Source organism: Equus quagga, chromosome 11 (assembly GCF_021613505.1).
Source record: "Equus quagga isolate Etosha38 chromosome 11, UCLA_HA_Equagga_1.0, whole genome shotgun sequence".
Lineage (NCBI taxonomy): Eukaryota > Metazoa > Chordata > Mammalia > Perissodactyla > Equidae > Equus > Equus quagga.
Window position 1 is genome coordinate 24,261,267 of NC_060277.1, and position 24,417 is coordinate 24,285,683.

Here is a 24,417-nt window from a genome sequence, read left to right on the forward strand (position 1 = left end):
GTAGAAGGATGACTATCCATCAGGTGGTGACCAGGGATGGACAGAAGAGATCCTAAATTCTCGTTCAATTTGACTACTCTTTCATGTGCAGGCTTGCATTCTATCTTCTCTTCTTTTTTCCTTGTCTTTGAGGCTCACATCTGTGTCTTTGACCCATTTTGTCCATAGAGTATCTCTCAGATATTGTTCAATATATTTGCTGAATAAAAATACTCTGAGTGCTAGGGCCAGCCCAGTGGTGCAGTGGTTAAGTTCACACGTTTCACTTGGGAGGCCTGGGGTTGGCCAGTTTGGATCCTGGGTGTGAACCTAAGCACTGCTTGGCAAACCATCCTGTGGCTGGTGTCCCACATATAAAGTAGAGGAAGATGGGCATGAATATTAGCTCAGGGCCAGTCTTCCTCAGCAAAAAGAGGAGGATTGGTGGCAGATGTTGCCTGAGGGCCAATCTCCCTCAAAAAAAAACCCAAACACTCTGACTGCTAAGGGGAAATAAGAATGTGTACATGTGTGTGTATTTTGCAAAAAGAAACATAAGGAGGGTAATTAGAAACTGGTGAAATCAGTCACCTTCGAGGGATGGTGAGAAGGAGGAGAAGAGGTATGGAAGAGAGTGACACTTCTCTGAGTATAATGTTTTATCTAGTTTTGATTGTGGAAATGTGTTAATGTTTTATTAATAAATGTTAACTAAACTAAAAAGGATGGGAGTTAAGGAAAACTAAATTCAAACAGAAACAAATGGCTGGGTTTCGAATGAATAATATAATCAAACAGAAGAGAAAATAAAGAACTAATTCAATTGATTTTTGAATACAGTATTTTAACTATATGTCCTTGGTCTAAAGACAAAAAGGTCTAGAAACAAATATTAAACTCTCATTTAGTACATTTGTTGTTGGTAGAGGTATGGATGTAGCAATTCTGAAATTATTTTGTGTGTATTGTAGAACTGAGCAAAAACATCAGTGTTTTGATTTGGAGGGAGGATTCGGATTCTCACTATGAGAGAAGGAAGACACAAACACAAATCAGGGAAAAGAAAAGACAATTTGTCCGACTAGTATTAACAGTTGGTGTTGGATTGGGGTTAGTGGTTACTGCTGGCTCTGTCCACTGAGAGGACAATGACAACCCAGTAACAATGAGCACAGACCTTGATTCCTAAATAACGTTTCCCACCAAAAGGAGCCAGGACTTCTTGGAGAAATTGTTAATTCAAGGGCTGGGCATCTTGTTCTTGAAAGTAAGAAATGCTCAGAAATTTACAGAGCATGTTGCAAGAACATAGGAAACATTTTGAAAGGATTCCTATTGTCCAAATCTGTGACAATTTGAGCATCAAAATGATTAAGGATAGTGATGGATTATAAACTATGAAAAAAAATAAAATTTCATTAATTCATATTTCTACCAGATAAATAAATGAGAAAGGTGGGAGGGCTCATCTTTAGAACAGAAAGCCATCTAATAAATGTAGAATGGATGATGGAGTTCAAAAATCAGTATTTTGTGACATCGTAGTACTAATTGATTCAGGCAAGCATCATCAATGGATGCTAAAACTATTGGGTGAAAGTCTCAAAGTCTCTCACACAGATGACTTATTAAGTGCAAAGGGAAAAATAGTAATTTTATAGTGGAAACACTTGGCTGACACCATCTTAACCAAGTGATCAAAGTTAACAGCACAAAGAATGGAACACACCTACATTGGTGAGTCTTCTGGTGTGATGCTCTGAGAAGGACCAACATTGCTCATGTTGTAATCCTGCCAAAAATGCATAACCTGAATATAATCATTTAGAAACATCAGGCAAATCCAAATTGGGGACATTCTACAAAACAATTGGCCTATGTTTATCAAAATTGTCAATGTCGTATAAGGCAAAGACAAAATAATTCTAAAAATTTTCCAGATTAAATGAAATAAAAGACATGATAACTAAATGTAATGCATAATTCTGAACTAGATCTTGGATTGGGGAAAAGTTGCCATAAAAGACATTATTGGGGCAATTAGCATAATTTGAATATGGGCTATATAATATCATATTAATGTTAAAGTTCCTAAAATTGGTATTTGTACTGTGATTATGATTAGAATATCCTTGTTTTTAGGAGATATATGCTGAAATATTTAGAGATAACAGTATAATGTGTGCAATTTTCTTTTATGTAGTTTAGCAGTAATAATTACAGTAATTACATAGAGAGAGAGAGAGAGAAACGTGCCAAAATGATAGTTGGTGAATCTAAGTGAAGTGTCTATGGGAAGACACTGCACAATTTTTGCAAATTTTATTTTGAAATATTTTTCAAAATAAAGTTTTTGGTGTTTTTTGGCCAGTTTTCTGATTCTCTAACCTCTCCACTGGAGAAATGAGGATTAGACACTAGAATTGAAGATGTGGAATTGTCAAAGGACCTAGGCTGAGAGGGAGGGTTTTCAGGGCCGGAAACGCTTTTCCCAGGTCAGTGTTCTGGGGCCTGGTCTCCCAGCTGTGTTGGGTTGAGTCATCCAGGTGAGGAGCGAGATCTCTGACAGGAGAAAGGTGTTTTCCAGGAAGTCGCTGGCCAGAAATCTGGGAGTCACTCTCAACTCCAATCTCTCATCCACTCAACTAATCGCCAAATCCTATTGGTTCTCTTTTTATCCATAACTCAAATTCATCCCTTGCGCTCAATGTCCTCTGCCAACGTCCTGACTTCCCCGCCTGCATTTCTGCATCACTTCCTAACCAGTCTCCTGGCCTTCAGCAGCTCCCCTCCAATCCGTCCTTTCCGCTTTAGCTGGGTGCAGAGTGAATGAAGACTGGCTGCTGGTAGGGCTACAAGGACCACTGCCATTCATGCTGCTCCCTCAGGACAACGACATCTCCTACCACCTCCTATTACCTCCTACTGCCCCCCCTTTCCACTCCTCTCCCCACACAGCCTTTGTGCCAACAATTCTGAACCATTTTTAGTTTCAGGCAGGCCCCCACAAAAAATGCCATCCCTCTTTCTTACTCATGCTGGGAAAAAGTTGGAAAAGGAAAGAATTAAGAAATAAAGGAAGTGGCAGATAAAGGTACAAATAGCTATTGCTGAGTGAGGCAAAGCTGGAGGATGTGGTCCAGCCAGCAGGTTGGGGACAGGTCTGTATGGGGGCAAGCTTTCTCCACCTGCACAACTCACCTTGCAGGAAGCCACAGCTTTCCATCAGAGGTAAGATGGGGAGGTAAGACTTCACTGCTGGGAAGAAAATGGACAGAGAACACCTAGGTTTATGCTTAAGAAAAAATCCCTCCTTCGGGATGCCATGAGTGGAAAGAGGCACCCCCTCTAACATACCCCAGGCTATCACATGCTCGTTTACATTTTCTCATCCCTTCCTCCCTGAAAAGCCCTCCTTTTCTGTTTGCCCACTCTCTGTACCAGTCCAAGTGTCACCTCCTTTAAGGAATCTTTATTGAGTGCTATGGACTAATTGTGTTCCCCTACAATTTTTGTGCTGAAGCCATAACACTGAATATGATGACATTTGGAGATGGGGTTTGGGGAGGTAATTAGGATTAAATGAGGTCATGAGAATGGGCCCCTAATGACGTGATTAGTGCCCTTTTAAGAAGAGACACTACAAGTCTTGTTCTCTTGCTCTCTCTTTCTCTGAGTGGGCACAAAGAAGAGGTCATGCGAGGATGCTGCAAGAAGGTGGCAGTCTACCAGCCAGGAAGAGTCCTCACCAGAACCCAGCCACGTTGGCACCCTGGTCTCTGACTTCCAGCCTCCAGAACTGTGAGAAAAGAAGTTTCTGTTGTTCAAGCCACTCAGTCTATGGTGTTTTGTTATGCAGCCTAAACTGACTATAACACTGAGCACATTCCAAATAAAGTTAATCACGTCCTCCTCAGTACTATGTCCTTTTATTAAACTTCCTTTTTTTCCTTTACCAAAATCAGATATTTACATAATTTTAAAAGTCAAAAGGTACTACAAAGGTTATAATAAAAACAGTAGCCTATGGCTCTGCCTGGATCCCTAGCTTGAGCCCGGCTCCCCTGGGAAAAGAGCATTCTCGACTTTTTCAATTGTTTATGAATTGGGGGCCCACTCAGTGATTCTAAGTAGTATTTATACCACTAGTCCCTGATTTATCAATTTTATACGTTAATTACTGAGTTCCCATTATGAGGATTTAGCGCTCTTAACTCCACCACCATTTTCCGTCCTTCCAACCTCGTAGTTCGGTGATATTACATTTTTAGGAAACGTTCGATCTTTACGTTATTTTGATCACATAATGACCATTCTCCGCCAAGCCACATAGTATAACACAATTCCATCTCCTTTCTTGTACAACTTTCTTGTTTTCCCATAGACATTAATTGAGTTTTTCTTTTTTCAGATTAGTTTTTTATATCACTCTCACAAATTCTTCACAAATTCTCCAAAAGAATTGTGAAACTCCTCTGAATTTCCATACAATGAAATCATCACTTAGTTCAACATTTGTTTCTGCTATCATATTTTTAATGCCTATGAGTTTTATATCATTCTCCTAACATTCTGAGTTTTTTTTTGTTGTTGTTCTCTGCTGGATTTAGTGCTTCATATACATCACGTCACTGAATCCTCTCAGTATCTCTGCAAGGTAGTCACCCCTCCACTTTATAATGATGAGGAAACAGTGGTTCAGAGAAGTAGACTAACGAACTTAAGTTTACACAGCTGGTATGGACAGAACTAAGTTTTATTTTGTTTTTTAAAATTGTGGTAAAGGAAACACAACATGAAATCTACCCTCTTAACACATTTTTAGTATTCGGTACAGGATTATTAACTATATGCACACTGTGCAGCAAATCTCTACAGCTTTTTCATCTTGCAGAACTGAAACTCTATACCCATTGAATAGCAACTCCTCTCATTTTCCCATCCCTCCAGGCCATGGCAACCACCATTTTACCTTCTGCTTCTATGAGTTTGACTACTTTAGATATCTCATAAAAGTAGAATCACCCAGTGCTTGTCCTTCTGTGACTAGCTTATTTCACTCAGCATAAAATCCTCAAAGTTCATTCATGTTGCACGTATAACAGGATTTCTTTCTTTTTTAAGGCTAATATCCCACTATATGTAGTATGTACCACATTTTCTTTATCCATTCATCTGTCTATGGACATTTAGGTTGTTTCCACTTCTTGACTGTTGCGAAGAACGTTCCTTTTTAATAGCAGGCTCATCCTGGTTTGGAGATGCATTCTCTCTCCCACGTTGTTAACTACAGGACATTTGTTTTGTATTTAGTTTTCTTGTTTTCTCTTCCTGCTGAGTTTGCTTTTTGCTGTTCACTATTTTTTATTTCTATTTTTCGTGTTAAAATCTTTCCTCAAATGTCTGAGGATGCTTGGGTGTTCATTAAACACTAAAAGATTGATTGAAGCTCTGTGTATGTGGGAGGGAAGAGCTTGTCCATGTATATGTAGGGTTTAGGGTGGGACCCTGTACGATGATTCAGGCAGGACTTGAATTTCTTTTTCCTTTTTCGTTTCTTTCCCAGAAACCTCAACTATCATTTTCAGTATGTCCTATTTTTGGTGCCATTCATTTTCTCCAGAGAGAATCTACCAGTCTCCTGCCCGAGGGTTATACACCTGGTGTCAACATCCTAGAGGTGGAGGATGGAGGAAGATGGCTGAGAGTCTCACGGTTCAGATGTCAGTGTTCACGCTCAGAGCAGCCCTTTGCCCCACTCTCTGCTGTGACTGCAGCCTCTCTTGTGGTCCTACTCTTTAATAATAAATCTCCTACTTGGGTGGGGGAGTGGTGGACCCTTAGCTGCTCTGGATGAGCCAGCAACTTGGCATCTAATTTCTCCTCAAACAGAATTTCAACCAAACCTCTCATTTTCACCTCATGGCCACCACCACCTCCCATAGTTGAGGTATCTCCAGTTTTTCGCCCTCTGTAGGCACTTAGTAAGTCAGATTTCTCTGTTCCTCTACTTCTTTGATTTTCCATTCCACTAAATCCAATGACATTTCTCGTTTGTTGTGGTCTCTTCCCAATTCTCTTTGCTCTTTTAATTTATCCATACTTACTTTTTTTCCCTTTACTCTCATTTTAGTGCATTTTCAGGAGGGAGTGGAGATACATATTCATGTTCAATTCACCGTGTTTAACTGAATTAGAAGATCATCCTATGCCACATCTTTAGCTCATAGATGCTTCTGCATTACGCTTGGGCTCTATGCTCTAATCCATTGTTACTTGTCTACCTTCTCTGTGGACTGTGGTTTTCCCGAGGGCAGTGGCCTCTTTGCATCCCCAGCCCCTAGCATAGAAGGCATGCAATAATTATTTATTCAATTGAATGGAATTTAACTTACATAGTTGGTGCTACCTATAGGAAAGCTGGAGAATAAAGTAAATGCCCAACTAAGGCCTCACCATTAACCCATTATCTATGACAGATAGTCCTGATGAAAGAAGTTTTTCAAGATTAAAGCAGAAATAGCAAAATTCTACTTATATAGTGGCTTGTTTATGTCAGCTTTTTCTGACTCTTTCAGAGAAGTGCTTATTTTACTTAGAAGTAATTGCTTTTTAAAGGCTGGCAAGTCTCATTAGTTACCAGGTGAGTGAATTTAATAAGAAAAGTCTCCTGACTGAGCTGGGAAAAGCAATGGAACAAAATGTATATTGGGGATTTTTCCCACCTTGCAAAACTAAATAGCTCTTGTGCTACAAATAATTGAAAGAAAATTGACATGTATTATCTAAGATGCATTTTTCCATGTGCGCAAAGAGAACTGGGCACGCAAGGGAGAGACCTCTGAGATCCAGAAAAGATCTGTGCAGAGGTGTAACGGGGCATCGTTTCTCTGCTTCTGGGGGAAGACTTCTGAAACAGCGTGCATTAGTTTCCTAGACTGCTGTAACAAATTACCACAAACTGGGTGACTTAAAACAACCGGCTTATTCTCTCACGGTTCAGGAGGCCAGAAGTCCAAAATCAAGGCGTCAGCAGGGTCGGCTCCTTCTGGAGGCTTTGAGGGAAAATGTATTCCATGCCTCTTTCCTACGTATGGGAAGTGGCCGGCAATCCTTGGCATTCCTTGGCTAGTAGGTGCATCCCTCTCATTTCTGCCTCCGTCCTCACACAGCCTTCTTACCACTGTGTGTCTAACTCTCCCTCTTCTAAGACTCGACTCATTGGCTTTGAGGCCCATCCTAATCCAGTATGACCTCATCTTAACTTGATGACATCTACAAAGACCCTATTTCCAAAGAGGGTCACATACTAAGGTTCCGGGCTAACATGAATCTTTTGGGGGCACTATTCAATCCAGTACATGGCTTAAAACCCTTATCTTCTTGCCGCCTACTTCTAGTTGCAATTTTGGAGACTACATTCGTGATCAAATACTTTCAGACAATTGATGTAGGAGAAAACACAGGAAACTCCCAGAGAAGGTGCCTGGAAGATGAGGAAGACAGGCTCGTAGGTGAGGTTTCCACCCTGGGGCAGGGTGCTTAACCTTGGCTGCACATTGGAATCATCTGACTTTTTACTCCCGCTGCCCCAGCATCAGTTGTTTTTAAAGCATCCTGGGCGGTTCCAATGTGCAACGCAGATGCAGACCTCTGCTCCAGGCACTCTTCCTGAAACACTTGCAGATGAGGCTGCCTTGTCCGAGTTCCGCTGGCCTCTGTTGAAGCAGGTCCTGCACGTGTGTGCTCTTGCTGACTGCTGAGAATTTAGCACCGGCAAGTGTGGATTTGTTTCTGCTCCTTCATTTGTTTTGAAGGAGAACAGCTTCATCGGTACTGAAAATTCAGAAGTTAATAAGGAGAAAGAACATTTGTAGGGGGATGTGGGTAAGAGGGAGGCTAACATTTAATTTTATTTTTCAAAAATAATTTTTGTACTTATCAAAGTAGCATGTGCTCAAAGAAATGTGAAAACTCAAAAAAAGCACAGAGAAGAAAAGAAAATCACCTATAATTTTATCCCTCTGGGAAAACAATGGTGTAGCAAGTGTTCCAATGATTTTTTTCTATGCATCTATAAATATACAATATGTATTTTACAAATATGGGATTATGTGGTTCTGGAGCTTGAGTTCTTCATTTAGCAATATATCATTAAATATATATCAATAAATGCATATTGATAAATATTTCCTATGAAGTAGTCTTAGGACTATCAATAGCTACATTTTATTCCTTTGTAGAGAATACACCGTAATTATTTAACCAATCACTAAAAGAGAATTTCAGTGGAAGTTTTCCTATTGTTTGATTATTGGGGTGAAAGCCAGAGCTGAGGAGCAGAGGCCCTGCCTATGTCTCCATCCTAATGAGGGCCCCTGGACCCATCCCCACAGCATTCTACTAACTCCCATGCCTCCCCTCCCAGTCTCTGTAAGCCCAAGATGTGGAAATTGGAAGAGGCGTTGGATGGGAAGTTCCTGGCCTAGGGGAGAGTGCTCCGCTGGCCCCACATCCAGATGGATCGCACGGTTTGGGAGGGTCTGCAAAGACAGACAGGCATCTCACCCCTTGAACATTTGCTTAGAGTGCAATTGCTGATCTGCATTCTGTATTGACTGAGCAGGAGAAAAGGCACTGTTTAGAGATGGCACTGCAAAGAGAGGGAGCAGCCCGCTCTTGCCCCTCCCCTGTCATCTGGTGTGGTAAGAAGGCACGAACTGCCTGTGGCCAAGTGCGTGCCATGGAAGGAAGCCAGGCTTGTGCTGCCTTGCTGGCACCCTGCCTGGAGGATGACTGCCTGCAGGAAGACAGACCAGCAGTGAGTGTCTGTGGGGTTTTCCAGTGTGGGCTGGAATTGATGGGGGAGGACAAGATCCGATAGAGGCACATCTCCCGTGTGAGGTAACTATGTTGAGGGGAGGCGTCCTACAGACCTCCAAAGAACTTAGCACGTGCTCCACAAGACAGTGAGCATCTGGATGCCCAATGCTTGGGGGACATGCAACCTGTCAGGATCACATCAGGTACAAAGAATTTTTCCCCTTTTCTATCTCATCCATCCCTCCCAACCCTCTGCTCTGGGGGACCAGGAAGCAGCAGAGGGAGGGGGAGGAGAAAGCATGAGAGAGCAGCCCAAGCTGTCTCCCCAAGCAGGTCCCCAGTCCTGGGGGAAGGGAGGGCGTTGAGTTAGAGGCACTGTACAACAACGTAGTCATGTGAATCAATAATAGCCTTAAAACATGCATGTCACTTGACCCACAGATTCATCTCTAGGACTTACCTAAGGGAATAACCAGGGATGTGCAGAAAGATTTATATAGTAAGAGAATTGCCGTATGTGAAAAGTATTTCCCTACATCCTGAAAAGCCATAATTTTTAATGTTAAAAAAATCACCTGTTCTTTCAATAACTAACAGAATTCTTATGGTTTAATTTTTATGTACAGTTGTAATACCACTGCCCTTACAATAAATAGAAGCACCCAGAATGAAGAAAAAGAGTTTTAGAAAGCTGGCCATTACACAGTGTCAAGGACACCATGTTCCAGTTACTACTACTGTGAAAAACTACCCCAAATACAGTAGCATAGAGCAATAGCATTTATTATGCTAATGAATTTTGTGGGTCAGGAATCTGGATAACACACAGCATGTCTCTGCTCCAGGATTCTGGGGCTTCAGCTGGGAAGTCGAATGCCTGGGGTGTCTCAAATGTCTGGGGCTGGAAACATCTGGAAGCTTGTTCACTCACGTGGCTGGCACCTGGTGGGGGTAACTTGACAGCTGGGTTCAGCTGGGACAGTCAACCAGAGCACCTACAAGTGGCCCTACCTGGCAGCTGGGGCTTCTCACAGTATGGCAGCTGGATTTCAAAGGGAGCATCTCCAGAGCAAGAATTCCAAGAGAGAACAAGATGGAAGCTGAAACTATATGACCTTTTATGACCTAGCCTTGGAAGTAAATGGTGTCACTTTCACCATACTCTATTGGTTGAAGCAATTACAAACCTGCTTCAAAGGAGGGGACATGGACCCTATCTCTCAACAGAAGGAATATTAAATTGCCAGAGACAGAATTCTTAATAACTAACAAAATTAGAGTAAGGTCTGCAGTTAAAGTAAATTCATACTTTACGTTTTTTCTTAGTTATTAGTATACATGTGTGGTGTCCTTTCTCCAAGAACAAGTATGGTATTCCAACACCAACAGATTGTCCAATCCTCTGACAACAACTGGCTGTCCAACAGTTCACTTCAGTTCTGACACTGAGTACTCAGAGTTAGCACAGACAGAAGTTAAGGGCTCAGTCCCACAAGACTGTCTGTCACTTCAGAAATCAGCTGCAATATCAGGGCCCTGGCCTACCCACATTTCTGTCCAGCTTGGCTATGAATTTAGGGGTCCCCATTACCCTCTTCAGATCTGAAAGTTAGCCAGAATGACTCAGAGAACCCAGGAAAGCACTTTACTTACAATTTTTGGTTTACTATAAAAGATACAATTCAGGAACAGCCAATGGAAGAGGCGCATAGGGCAAGGTATCAGTGGTGGGGGAGGCACAGGGCTTCCATGCCCTCTCTGGGTGCGCCACCCTCCCAGCATGTTGATGTGTTCACCAACGCAGAAGCCACCCTAGCCTCGTTGTTTCAGAGTTTTAATCAAGACTTCGTTACCTAGGCTTGATTGATTAAATCCTTGGCCATTGGTGATTGAACTCAATCTCCAGCCCCTCTTCCTTCCACAGGTATTGGGGGATGGGGCTGGAAGTTCCAACCCTCTAATCACCATGGTAGGTTTTTCTGGCCACAAGTCCCATCCTGAGGCTATATAGACCCCATTCCCTTTTAGATGCTCATTAACAGCCAAAAAAAAAGACTCCTATCACTCAGGAAATTCCAAGGGTTTTAGGACCTCTGTGCCAGGAACTGGAACAAAGATCAAATCTATACTTTTTATTACACAACAACATAATACTCATTATCTATATGCCTAGCATGGGGCTGAATGCTGAAAATCTTAAGAGGAAGAAGGTACAGTACTTGCTTTTGAGGAGCTCTGAATCTAGCAGAGAAGACAGGAACAAATTTCTGCAAATGCTGTGAAATACACACCTACCAGGACTCAAAGGAAGAGTGACTAACCGTGTGCTAGGAACAGGTGCTTTTGGAACTGTTTTTCCACCAAAGAAGAAATTATTTACTTGTGAATATTCCCCTGACTGCTCAGAAGACTGTCATAGGGATTTTATCATCGACACACGGCTCATAAAGTGACTGTTTTTCATATGAATGTAAGAGTCCCATGCATTTCCAAGTCAAGCAGGGAAAATCTGAGAGGGATGCTTTAGACTCGACAACTAGAAATGGTCTCTATATATGTATTTTTAATAATATAGAATAAAAATACAGGAAGGCTCTTGACATGTGAAGATGGTTGGGCTGTGTGTTTTTACATGTCGTACTGTGTACACCTAAGCATTGCACTCTGAGCCTTCACACAAGAGCACAAAGGAAGGCCTGTACTCCGTAGGTCTCTCTAGAAGTTATAAATGGAGCTAATAAACTGCCCAGTAAAGTATATTCTGTCCTCTTATTTTGACAAATACATCTTCATTACGACTTGGAAGGACCAGATTCAAACTTAGGGTATCAGTGCTGTGCCTGAATGTGCGAGGTTGGTGAGGGCCAGCCTGTAGCAACCCTCATCTTTATCATCCCACCCTCGGCTCTATCTCCCACACAAGAGGACACCCCAGCCTACATGTCCACACTTCTGAAAACAGCCACTCTTGGCTACCCTTGGGCCCAGGGACACAAGTGCCAGTGTATAGTGGTCAGCAGCGGGATGATGGCCTGGGGAAGAGGCCCACTCAGGGCCCAGCAGTGGGCTCAGGGACACTGGGGTAGTGTCTTAGTCTGCTGGGGCTGCTGTAACAGAATACCACAGACTGGATTGATTAAACAGCAGACGTTTATTTCTCACAATTCTGGAGACTAGGAAGTCCAAGATCAAAGTGCCAGCAGATTCAATGCTGTGAGGGCTCTCTTCCTGGTTTACAGATGGCCACCTTCTTGTTGCGTCTTCACATGGTGGAGACAGAGATGATGTCCCTCATATCTCTTATAAGAGCACTAATCCCATCACGAAGGCTTCCTCTTTTGACCAATCAATTACCTCCCAAAGACCCCACCTCCTAATGCCATCACATTTGGGATTAGGGTTTTGACATATGAATTTAGGGGGCACAAACATCCAGCCCATAGCAGATAGGGAACACTGAGCCCTGGACACCCGATGCCTGGCCCAGAAGGGGAGGGGCTGCAGGCTCTGAGTGGCACATCCCTTTGACCCAGTGGATTCCTGACCCACGTGGAGAAGAATGGAGGGGCTCAGGCCAGAGCTGGCCCTTCTAAGGCTCAGAGCCCAGGGTGGGCCCTTTTCCTGGTCTAAGGGGGTACATCCTAGCCCACCAAGTCTCCAGGCTCTCATTGGCTGTTCTTTAGAGCAAACCTAGAGGGCAAATGTGAGGCTGTCTGACAAGGATATGGAGCAATTTCTTGGAAAGTCACACTGCAAGTAAAAAAAGAAAGACTGAGGTCAGGGATGCTCATTTCTATTCTGCTTTTTACACTTAAGCATCAGTTATTACTGCTAATGTCTTAAAACATAACTGGCATTTGCTTTGTTTTTTTAACCGCCTCTCCCCGCCTTCCAGAGACAAAGCCATTTATTTCAAAGCAATGGTTTAAAACTACTGGATTCTAACTTTTTTTTGTTTTAAAGCAATTGCCTGAAAGCCTGTTAGTAGTTGTAAAGATTAAGCCTTTTTTTTTTTTTCCCACTGAGTTTCCTGGGCTCAAACCAGCATCCTTCCCTTAGTCAGAGACTCTCCAGGTTAAAAGTCACCTTATCCAATCTTCTGTCCTACTCGGCATCTTATCGGACCTCCCCAGGTGGCTCTCACGTGCCCACCCAGCTACCAGGGTCAGGAGAGCAGGTACTCTCTCTTTGTGCCACGGAGGACAGTGGCCTGGCCAGGTGACTGTCCCACAAGGCCCAGGTCAGGTATGAAAGCGCCCATAAGCATGCTATCTGCCGTCAGTCTCAGTCAGGAGTGTTGCCCTCTCTGCTCTCAGCGAGGGGACTGTGCAATCAGGCTGGTGCCCAGGGAGGCTTCATGAGCTCCTCTTCCTCCCAGCTACTGAATAAATTAAAAATTTTAAAAACCCCAAAATCACAAAACTGTACCTAGCTGCAGCAAACAAACCACTAACCAGGGAGGGAAGGAAAAACACCTTTGTGACATAAATAACTCTGGCTTTCACAGAGGGAGCACAGCCAAGGTCAGTAGTTGAGAAGGAGAGTTGTTTTGAGGTTACAGAGACAAGCATTCTAGCAACGGGACAGAGAGGGAAATTGAGCTGCTTAACTGACAGGCCATTTTTGGAAAAGAAGGACTTGAAGGGAACACTGAAATTAAAGAATAAATTCTAAGCCATAAATGAAGAGCGAATCCAGCCGATCTCAGAGATTAAAGCCATCTTTTTAAAAAAAAAAAAAAAAAAAATTCCTGGCAGTAAAGGGTGAATTGCTAGACCAGAACTTTCTAGGAGGTAAGATCTTTTCATCGGCTAGAGGAGCAGTCAGAGAAAGTGCGTGGATCAGCCACTGCTCCGTGCCCACCTGCCACACACATGCTGGGAACAGCAGGCCCTAGGCGACGGGAAGCCACAGGCATCTGTTCCTCCAGCTGCATTTCTAGAACAATCACCGGTTATGCATTTATTCAGCATATGTTCCTTGAAGGCCTATTATATACCAGTCGTGTGTCAGGTGCTGAGGTAGACACAAAGAAAGATAAGGAATGATACCACCCTCATGTTTACAGTCTGATGATACACAACAGCAGACAAAAGAATACACGGCAATACATGAGGGGTCCTGACTTGGCTCTCACACACCCTACCCACGTGGTCTGAAAGTCACCCGGTGTCTCTAGATCTGTTTCCTCACTTATACATTGAGGGCTGAGGATGGAGGAGTAAGCAATGTTGCTTCAACTCCACTTTTTACATTCCTGTCAAGCTCTTTTTCCCGTCACTGTCAGTGAACCTCAGTTTCATATAAGCACCTGTGCCCAGGTGTCTGCAGTAAGCAGAACAACCCCATCAGGTGGAGCCTGAAATTCTGGACACAAACTCTATTTCCGTAGGTCTCACTAGGCTTGGGGGCAAAATGAGCGATCACAAACAGCAAAGCTCTTGCTCTTCTCCACCTCCCACTCGGGCACCCCTCGCTCCTTTCAGAGGAGTCCCTCACATATCTGGGGTCCCCAGGTGGGTCTCTCCCATGCTCATGAACTCAGACCCTGCTTTTTGCCACATTCTGTTAAACTTGTCCCAAAGCAGTCCTGCCTTGCCCTAGGGTTTGTCAAGAGACACTATAGTTTTGATATGATGGTTAAGAGCTCACGATCCAGGGCCAAAATATCTGGTTTGAATCCTGGTTCCTCTACTTAGAAGCAAATGACTTCTCTCTGGGCTTCAGTTTCTCTTGCATCAAATGGGGAGGATAATATTATTTATTTCAAAGAGTTGTTGTGACAATTAATTGTTATCACGTAGCAAATGTTCAGGACATCATTTGGCACACAGTAAATGTTCAATACATACTAGTGTTTGCACATTTAAAGATGGCTGATTCTCAAAGAGCTAAGCAGGGCTCTTGTAAAAGAGGCAGAGAGTGTTTATTTCTGTTTGTATCTCTGGCTCCCAGTACCACCTGGAACCCACCTGGCACAGGATAGGCATTCGTTTGGTGAATGAATGAATTAATGAATAAATGAGTAAAGCAAACCTGAGCCCAGAGGTTGGATGGAGAAAGGCTGCCAAACAGGAAAACAACCAAGTGCCACCACGAGGAAGGCTCGGAGGCATTGTGTGGGTCCTGCCAAAGGAGAGGAGGGGATGACAGGAATAGCAGAACTCTGCTCGGTTCACCCCCCACCACAGTACACACCCCCAGTAACATATCCAACGGTAATGCCAACGAGCATAAGACACGGAGTTGGCTCCACAGTTATCGGCTCACATTCTCCCTGCAGCTCTCTTCTCAAAGGGCGGAATCAAGCTGTTTTCTTGGGGGAGGGGGACAGTTAGGGAGGGCCTGGGTTGGGCCTGGGAGCCTTGGAAAGAAATGCTCTAAATCATTTGGGACTTGGAGTTCCTTATATAGTCAGCTGTAAGTTTCACTCTTTATTTCTGTCTTTATGAGACAATACAGCTGGAAAAATGTTTCTATTGGCCCAGCGTTTGGACAACTGAAGTTTTCAGACCCCACTGCAGAAATTCACTGCACATATTTCCTGCTCCCACCCAGGAACGGGTCCACTGTCATGGCCAGAGCTAAGTGACCTGGGTGACAACTGTGGCTCCTGAGAATATCAGCATTAGGCCACTCTCTCCTTTTCTGTCCCCTCTTGCCTTTCTCTCCCACCACATCTTTTTTTTTCGTTAGTGCTGTCAAGTTGATAGTGACTCTGTGTACAGCACAGGGGGTCTTTTTGCGTCATCCTCTCAGACAATGCTTGACCACTTGAGAGTTTTCATGGCCAATTTCTCAGAAGTGGGCGGCCGGTTCCTTCTTCCTGGTCTGTCTTAGTCTGGAAGATCTGCTGAACCCTGTCCACCATGAGTGACCCTGCTGGTATTTGAAATCCCAGTGACATAGCTTTCAGCATCACAGCAACATGTAGCCACCACAGTATGAAAACGACAGATGGGTGGTGTGGTTCCCTGACTGGGAAAGGAACCTGGGCCATGGTGGTGAGAGGGCTGAATCTTAACTAGACCACAAGCGCTGGCTTCCACCACACCTACCAGCCGTAACTTTATACATTTTATTTCCCCGTCTCCCCACTGGGAGGTCAGTGGCTAGACACTCATCCTGGAAATACTGCCCTGGATCTAGAAGATAAAGGTGTGCTCCATGGGGAGAAGTGACTGGTGGCTTGAGCCGTCAGGCAAAGAGGGTAGTAGTAATCACGTGTTAACGTCGTCATCCTCCATGTTCATTGGTTCACACCCTGCGTCATTCATTAAAAAACATTAAAACACATCATCTTCCCCAGAATGAGACGACAGACTTTAATTACAAGAACCAGGAAAAGCAATTACACTTTAACTATAATAGTTTTTCCTAACGGAGTCTTACCTCATCTGGTCCACTGCTGCAAAAGAACATTGGAAATTTTCTTTCCCACTGAAGTCAGAGTTGGAAAGTTCTTGCATAAAGCGTCAATGCCCAGGGAGCAGTTTGAGGTCAAAATCAAACACCACCTTTTTGTGTTATCTTCTACTCTGATTGTTTTGCTTTGTTTTCGTTTGTTAATGGCTTGGACCAAATGAAACATTCTCCTCAGCTTTTTCTGAAACAGAACTAGAAAATCTCACCAAGTTCATCTCAAAATGGATTCACCCACAATGCCTCTGACCGGAGAGAGACACAATATGATTTTCAAATGAAAGATCTAGAGAATCTGACTTGAAGTCTAAGCTTGGTGTTCCGTGGGGGCATGCTGTGGGTGCTGGCGCCTTCCCGGTCTCTCTTCTACCTTCCTTTCCGTAGACGAGGCTGTGTAAAAGGCCATGGATACTTGTTGCTTGGTGCAACTTAAGCTGTTACAGGAATGTCAGGTCTTGCACCATCGGTGATGATAAAACAGCTATATATTTTGGAGGAAGGCAGCCTTGCACAGGGGTTCTCAAGTTCTCAGATGGTAGCTGTGATGTGAGAGAAACAAGCTGGTATAATGCAGTGCTAGTTAAGAGCATAATAGATTTTCCTCAGAAGAGCTCTGGAGCAGAGCCAGCCTCACGGGTGTGCAACCTGTGCAGGCACTCAAGGCCGGTGCTTAGAATGACCCCATGCTTGGTTTAACGTACTACTGTGGCTGGCTGTAAATTCCTAGTAATTTTCGGACAAGGGCCCTGCATTTTCATTTTGCACTGGGCAAATACATAGCCGATCCTGCTCTGGAGTCCAACAGAACTAGTTTGAACCCAAATCTTCCCTTATTATTATGACTACTGCCAATTTTACTATTGTGCAACTTATTACTACTACTAGCTATCACTTAGTGAACATATGCCGAGCCCTGTGCTGACCGCTTTCCAGGCATTCACACATTTAATCCTCACCACAACTCTATATGCTCGTTACCAGCACTACTTTCATTTTACAGATGATAAAACTGAGGAAGAGAGAAATTAAGTAACTTTCAAAACTTGCATAGATCTCAAGCAGTTTAATTTCAGAGCCTATGGTCTTAAGCACAGTACTGTTCAGTTCTACTAGCCTTGTGACCTTGGGTAAGTTACTTAGCCCCTCTAAACCTGAAGTTTCCTAATTGGAAAATGGGGACAGAGTGGTGAGAACAGAACCAGTCCACTCCCACAATCAACGTGGACACAGGACTGAAACCACCCTTACTATCTAGGTAACAAGACTGCTCTCTTCATTAGCAAATCTGTAGCATGACTTTACTTTTCTAGGACCCTCCTGCCCAGACAAAAAGTTTGATTGCTCATTACAGGAACTTCCTGTGAGACTCACCAGCTCTTCAGTGGAAAGCACCCACAGACAGATTCTTTGACTCCCTCCTCTCCAGATCCTCATCCTATTGGTTCCAGCAATCCCAGACTGTCACATCATGGCACTTACCCAATCCTAATCAGGTCCTGTGTTGTCAGACCTGCCTAAAAGCAAACCTTTAATTCTCAGTCAATTCTCACCTCACCATCCCTGCTCTGAGACGCTGTGGAGACAGAGTTGGTGTCCTCTCTCACTGAGTTATGGGGGACAGACACAGCTTTGTTTTGTCAGCAGATTCTGTTGGTGGTATTTGAGGAGCCTGCTTGTGACAGTTAGTACAAATCTCAAACCACAGATTCAGGTGTGAATGAAGTAGATCTCTTTGCTTCTCTGTAATTCCATTTGTATACTTGGTCCCTAGATGCCCTGAAGGTGATGGACTTACTTTCCACCACTTTTGTGTTGTCGGGGAGGAAAGACTGTTCCTCTATCCTCTTAGGTTCTGTGGGTGGACCTGAGAATTAAACTGATAAAACAAAGATTACAGGAGAAAAGCATGCAAGTTTTATTTGATTTTAATATTTTTATGTGCAAATGGAGGACTTTATAAGTGAGAAATGAAGACTAAAGAAGCAGGTAGACCTGAGAGCTTCTATACCCTTTTAACAAAGAATGATAAAGTGTGGGAACAACAAGACAAAGGAAAAAGGGGTTTGGGCTAGGAGTAGTAAATTGTGGGAAAGTGACTAGGAAGTATGTAGGGGAAATTAATGGAAGATGAAGGTTATTGTAACAGGTTTGTTTGTACAGATTCATCTCTGCATCAGCTCCCCATTTCCAGGGCTAAGAGTGTTCTCCTCTTCCTAGAACATGGAGGGTACCTTTCTCCTAGGCAATCGATGCCCTGCTTTAGGTAGAATGGGGGAGGGCAGAGAGCCCTTCCTGCTGTTTCTCAATTGCCTTCAGCTCAAAATAATCAATATGCCAAAGTGACATTATTTTGGGGTGGCGTGTTCTGATCTCCTTCTGTGTCCTTGCCCCTTGTTATTTTACAGGATTATGTCCTTGCCCCTCATGTTACCCAGTGCTAGGGAATGTCCTATGTGGTTTTCAAGTATCCATCTAGAATATTCTACAATATCCATCACTCTCTCTGTGATGAGCCATTGGTTGGCACAGGTCACCGCTAAAAACCTCTCCTGTTCCCTTCTGCAGGCTGTCCACATCCACTGGCAGTTTGTGACTTCTAAGCCTTCCTTGACCTGGGACTCACTGGAATAGAGTTCAGAGATCTCACTGGGGAAGTTCAAGGGCCAATTTGCCTGAGAAGATCACATGGCCATTCCCCCTCTGGGTGGGGCCTCTTGGGGCCTCTATCAAGGAAACCGTGTATGGGTCCTATTACCCCTTTCTTCCCAGGTCTTTTCAGTCTAATGCAGGAAAGGAAGTGAGTGCTGGCTGAGCCCAAACTCCTGTAGGACTCAGCATTCCCACCTCTGATCCTTCTGGTGTCCAAGACAACTCCACCCCAAGCCCACCTTGGCCTCCTCAGTACTGACTGTGGGCTCTTGATGGGTGTGGTCCACCATGAGAGTCTTGATTTTCTGACAAGCAAAGCCAAGGAAGCACACTTGCATTGCCCTCTGCTAGGGGCTACCATGTGGGAGATGCGCCGGCTAGACATTGAAATAGAAAGCACTCCTACCGCTCCTTAGTGCACTGGACTCCCCTGGGACCAAGCTTTTGTCTCTAGTCTCTAATCCTGGGAGTCCAGGAGGATCCTGTGGTGTGTTAGCAGGATAGTTCAAGGATACTTAGTTGTGTCTGCCCACATGTCCTGAGCCACCCCATCTGACCTTGATCATCTGCCCTCAGAGGTGACCACTTCTTCCCCATCTCTTCTCATCTATGCCATGCTTGAGGGTAGAGGAATTGTCCTGCTAATTCCAGAGCGTGCTAGGTTTGTAGAATCTGATAGGCTGCCCTAGGCCCTGTCTACCAAAATGCAGCCCTTTTATCTCTGTGATCCTATCCCAAGGCCCTCAGGAAGCACAGGTCCTCTAGAACTGGGATCTTCAAATCTATTAATAGGATTTACCACTTTCCTTAACCCTGGAAAAAGAATTCTGGGACCTGTTCTGGTTATTTCTACATAACAAATTACCCTAAAACTTAGTGCCTTAAAATTTTTTTATGCTCATGGAATCTTGGGTCAGGAATTCTCCAAGAGCACATGGGGATACCTTCTCTCTCCCTGCTCTGATGTCCGAGGCCTCAGAGGGGCTCAACTTGACAGCTGGGAGCTGGAATCATCACTCACATATGTGGTTATGGATGGCAGCTGTCAGCAGGACCTCAGCTGGGGCTGTTTACCAGAACACCTCCACGAGGCCCCTCTGTGTGACCTGGGCTTCCTCACAGCATGGCCACTCAGAGCTCCATAGGCAGGTCTCAGCTCCCAAGTAGAGCTCCATGGCCTTTCAAGAACTACTCTCAGAACCCACATAATGCTACTGCCACCAGAGCCTGCAGCCTGCCTAGATGCAAGGGATGGGGACACAGACCCCACCTCTCTTTGAGAAGACTGTCACATTTACATTGTAAGGAGAGCACATGCGATTGGGGACACTGTTGTGACCATTTTTGGAAACTATAACCTGTCACAACCTCTCCCTCCAGGACCCTCCAAAGTCTATTCTTGTTTCCCCATCATCTTTTCTAGTATGTGCGTGTGGGGAGTGGGGGGACAAGCAAAAGAGAATTCTTCTTTTAAAAAAAAATCCTCAAACCTTTTGGCAATGCCAAGAGTCCTCTCCTTTCTTCCATGTCACTAGCTCATGGAAACCACTATAGAAATGCTCCCCTGTGCCCTTTGCGACGGCTGTGGTCCCTAACCAGCCTGGCTGTGAGAGGAGAGAGGGAGTGAAATTGTCAACTATCAGGGAGAAAACGTTACTCTCCCCGAATACTCTTCCACCACGAAGAGAATAATCAGTATCTCATAGACTCGTTGTGAGAATTAAAGTGAGAACATACGCAAAGCCCTGGCGATCAACTTGCCCTTGAACTTGTCTGCCCTTTCTCAGCAGGGACAACCCCGTGCGGGGCAGAGCCTGGCAGTGAAGTTGCTGTTGCTGAGCTGGGTTGACTTGAGGAGAGTGAATTAATACAAACTCGGACTTGATGGTGGAGATGACATAACTGGCTGCTTTAAGAGCGTCTGGAGAAGGAGATGCTATTTCCTAAGGCCCTTTATGGCTCTAAACTGTCTCTCTGGCTCTCAGAGAGTCCATTCCACTCACCGGCTTCCTGGTGCCCCGAGAGTCGCTCATGTAGCTCCTCGTGTCCGACTAGACTGTCTGTGTGAGCTGATGGAGAAGCCGGCTGTGTGGGGGCATTTGGCCAGGGTTAGTGCGGAGTGAGTGGTGCTTTTTCAAATTCAGTGTCTCAGTCCCCAAAGAGTGGAGTCTTAAAAGCACTCCAGCCTATGAGGTTACTGCTAAATATCACCCCAGAGGACAATAAGTGTAGGAATATAAGCAACTCCTGCTGGCAAGGCGTCACCTTCCTTCCCCTAGGTGAGCCAACCTGCAAGAAGGCTGTGGCCACTGGTTATGTTTGCACACAGCTCCTGCCTTGAAAGTTTTTGCGGCTAATTTGCTGCCTACCATGCCAAAGCATGTGTTCAGATCTCCTCTGCCCTTTCTTCGGAAAGTAGGAGGCAAGTCAAACTCTCATAATGAAAACAATTTTTCAAAAAATAGAGAGAGAAATTGCTTTGTCATTTTCAGCAAAAGGGAAAGTCTGCCCCAATCCTTTCACTGGGGGAGATTTCACCCTCTTAGAACAAGGAAGAGGCATGTAATGGGCTCAGACGGGATTGCTGCTGATTACCAATGTTGGAAGCAGAAAATGTGCTGCCTTTGCTTCTCTGTGGATTGGACTATAATGCAGCAATTCTCCACTTTTTTTTTGTGATCACAGCATTCTTTCTAATACCAAAATGTGTGGTGATACATGTGAAGGTGCTGAAAGATGAAAACAATGCAAAATCAGTCAACAGTCTTTGCAACACACACATTACCGCAATATGGCACAGTGATTGTCCAATTCCCGTCATCACTCGCAGTGTGATTGGCTGTTTAAACAGAACGGTTGCTGCGTGGGCTACCCCTGGATTACTTTGGGGCCAAGTTCTCCTACGGTCCAGTACACAGGAGCTCTCTCTTTGGAGGGGACTCAACTATGCTCCACTTCTCACCTTTTACTGCAGTGATGGTACCTGCTCCACATCACGCTGCCCATGAGCCCAGCTCCCCTTCCGACAACACAGCCCTGCTGTAGGAACACTCAGTGGTTGTTAAATGAGTTATTCACACTGATTAAAAATCAATAGCACATTTGTGAAGGGATTTCTGCACACCAGTGGAGAACCTCTGGATAATGTGTCCACACAAAGCCCTGTTTGAAGTGTTATCTCTACCCAACCAGCTACGTCCTGCTGGCCTGGGTGCCCTCCAGGGTGCCCTCCACCGACTCTCCACATACCAGGACACTTACCATTCGAGATCCAAACTGCCCTTTTCTCACCTGTCTTCCCTACCAAATCATCAGCTCTTTGAGGAAAGGAACTATGTTTTGCTTGCCAGTGTGTTCTCAATCTCTAGCAAAGAGATTAGCACACAGTAGGGGTTCAGGTCTAATCCTATAGTGGTCCTACTTTGCCACGTGGCAAGAGCTGCCTTTTCCTTTTGGTAACTGGCAGACACACCTGGGGAGACCTGGTCCCTAACTGTACAGTCTCTCTGTGCTTCCACCCAGTCTAGCACATAGCAGATGCACACACACACACAAATCCAAAAAATGTTTGTTGAATGAATTAGCTGGAGGTATGGTTAAGCCAAGGAGTAAACGGATACATTTGTATTAGTTAGGCAGCCATCTTCTCCTAGTCTTTGGGGCCCTCAGATGGAGGAAGGTAGGGACCTTTAAGACAGGAAGAGTGCCATAGAAGGCTAGTGGCTGTGTGGTGGAGGATGGGAGGGTCAACGCCCAGAGCGTTTGGCTCAGAAAGCCTCTGAGAGTGCTTATCTCTGGAAGTGTCAAGATTTGTGGCTCACTCTGAAGGCTGAGGGCTCCGGGTTTGTCTAACTGCACCATCTCCCACTGGGGCTGCCATCAGCCAGATGCGGGCACCAGGGCTCCAACTTCCTGCAGTTTTCCTTCCTTTGTGCTCTTTGTTCCACAGTCCCCACCCCGCAAGGCTGGGCCGAACTCCCCATTCCACGTGGGCTCCAGAGAATGCTGTTTTCTAATGGAGGAAGGAAGCCCTACTGTATATTCCTCCACAGGAAACGTTTGCCCTATCACAGGTTCCAACATGCTATTTCATGAATGTATTTGCCAAAAAAAGAAACAGCTAACATGGTTGGCCCCAGGAGTCCCAATCCGTTCTCATGTTGAGGAATGCACATCTATTTTTTCAAATATGTAAGCATTTTTTAACTTGAAACTGACGTCTGTGCATTATTATATGCAAAGTAACCGCCTCATAACCAGGTTTCATTAAAAACACACAGAGTTGACATCTATTAAACGGAATCATCACAAAACAACAAAAAAAAATCAAGACCCCCAATTCCACTCTGGTTCGAGGCCCTGAGGAATATATGGTCAGATGGGGCAGCTCTGGCCCCCTCTAACCACGAGCAGCTATTGGACAGAGCCAGCCGTTTCCCGGACCCTTCTAGTGCAGAGCTGGGCCTCAAATTGTGCTTTGAAGTCTGCAGCTCTGCACACCTGGCACCCGGTAAGTACTCAACAAATGTCTGTGGAACTGGAGGTAGACCCTCCATTCTATCAGATTCCAATTACTAAAAAGAGAGTCTAAAATATACAATTTTAAAATAACTTGAGGATTTTCATATATAGGGTGTTTCTGGGCACCAGATGAGCTTATTTGCAACCTTAACAGAATGCCTTTTTAAAATGAAAATGAAATGATCTCTTTGAAGTGTTAATCGAAGCATACCTCGGTGGGGCATCCCTGCTCCCTTCACTGGGATGTGTGACACTAGGCTCAGCTTGCCATTGTAAGCAATTTGGTCCTACTGGCCTCCTCTAGTTACTCAGGACTGGGTTGCCTTGTCCCTACTCCAATAAAGAGAAGCCCTTTCTTTTCGTATGCACATGCCATCCCAGGAGTTGGAATCCTGCCTTTTGCTGAGCTGAGGTTAGGGGCTCATCCTTCCCATTCACCTTTTCCTAACTTGTCAGCAGAGTAGCTGTTGGTGGAGAGGGCCCAAGGGGTGGACTGTATGCTAAAGCCTAGAAAACATCCTGCCCCATCCTTTCTACATGCTTTCAGCTGAGGGAAAGTCTCAGGATCACTTTTCTCTGGACTGCCCAGTCCAGCCGCTAGAGCTATTCTCCTGTGGTTCTGGAAGGTGTTGCATGTCTGGCCAGAGAAGCAGTCTTAGCTGTGCTTCACAGCGCTGTGAGTAAGGAGGGTGGCACCAACTGTGCAGCCTGGCTGTGGAGAGGCAGGAATCTGCTCCCCACTGGCCTTATGAGAACAGCGACAGTCGTCAGGCTTCTAATCTTAGGCATTCGCCCATCGTTCTACGTTATCAGACTACCAGCATGAACTTCCTACTCCTTGACGCCACTAACACAATCAGCCCCTGTCACTGGGCCAACCTTTGCGGGCATATGTGTGTAACCCAAATAAAACTCAGCCATGTCTAGGACCAGTCTCAATGTGGTGTCACATTAAAAAACCCAGTAGTCCAGACATATTTATGAAAAAAATTACACACACACACACTTAAAACATAGTTAAAT